This window comes from Elephantulus edwardii, unplaced genomic scaffold (genome assembly GCF_000299155.1).
Source record: "Elephantulus edwardii isolate Elephantulus edwardi_28Jun2011 unplaced genomic scaffold, EleEdw1.0 scaffold00030, whole genome shotgun sequence".
In the NCBI taxonomy this organism is placed as follows: domain Eukaryota; kingdom Metazoa; phylum Chordata; class Mammalia; order Macroscelidea; family Macroscelididae; genus Elephantulus; species Elephantulus edwardii.
Window position 1 is genome coordinate 3179403 of NW_006399780.1, and position 1133 is coordinate 3180535.

Here is a 1133-nt window from a genome sequence, read left to right on the forward strand (position 1 = left end):
TTTCAGGAGCCAGAGCCTATAAATCTATGCGTCATTCAGGACTACTAATTCTCTCAGAGTTGGGTTTGGAATCCAGTATGATGTTCTCAAACATATCTGTGTTTCTCCTTGTTGTTGTTATGTGCCATTAAGTCATTTGCACATATAGCGACCCTATGTACAATAGCCCTGAAATTTGCTCTATCCTGTGTCAACCTTATTGTCTCTGAAACACCTACCCCCATTACCCCAGTTACTGAATCAGTCCATGTCATCAATGGTCTTCCTCTCTTTTACTGTCCCTCCACCCTTCCAAGCATGATGTCCCTGTCCAAGGAATGGTCCCTCTTTGCAACATACCCAAAGTATATCAGACACAATCTCAAAATCTTTGTCTCCAAGGAATAGCCTGGTTCTCAGCACATTTGAAGTTAACTCTTCATCCCTTGAGAAAATTGGTTACTAGAGAGCTCTTGTGGCCTTGTCTTAAGAAGCTGTGCTGCAATCCAAAGAACACTTGATTCAAAATCACCAGCTGCTCTGAAGGAAATGGATGGACAATCTCCTTCCATGCAATTTACTGCCTCTAAAAACCCAAAGGAGGGTCAGCTATGGGTTGGTTTTGAATCAATGGTAGACAACAAATACATATATTAAAAAGAAACACTAAAGTATCTAGTAAGGCATGGTCATGGATTGAATTGTGTCACCCTAAATCATACTCATGTATGTAATGATGAAATGTGGAAATATCCTAATGATCCTCCATGATCCAATAAATCAAGCAGTCATTCAGGCACTCATTCATTACCGGGAAGTAGGTACTGATTTATAGCTGACTCTCCAGGTGGTTTTCTGGAGGCTATCATTTATACTGGAGGAGATTGTCAGTCTTTTTCCTGTGAAGCTGCTAGACAATTTGAACTGCCAGATAGGTAGCACCTTTGGGCCAGCAGCTCAACTCTCTTGGACTCTGCCACCAGAGCTGCCTGTGTAAAGAGGATAAAGGACACTAAGTAACCCCTTGGTCACACCCAAGTCCTGAGATCTGATATAGAGGAAGTTTCCCTAGGTGGGGTATGCATCATCTTTTTTTTTTCTATAATTATATTTTATTAATTTTCATAAACATTTACAGAGATTTTGGGTTTCCA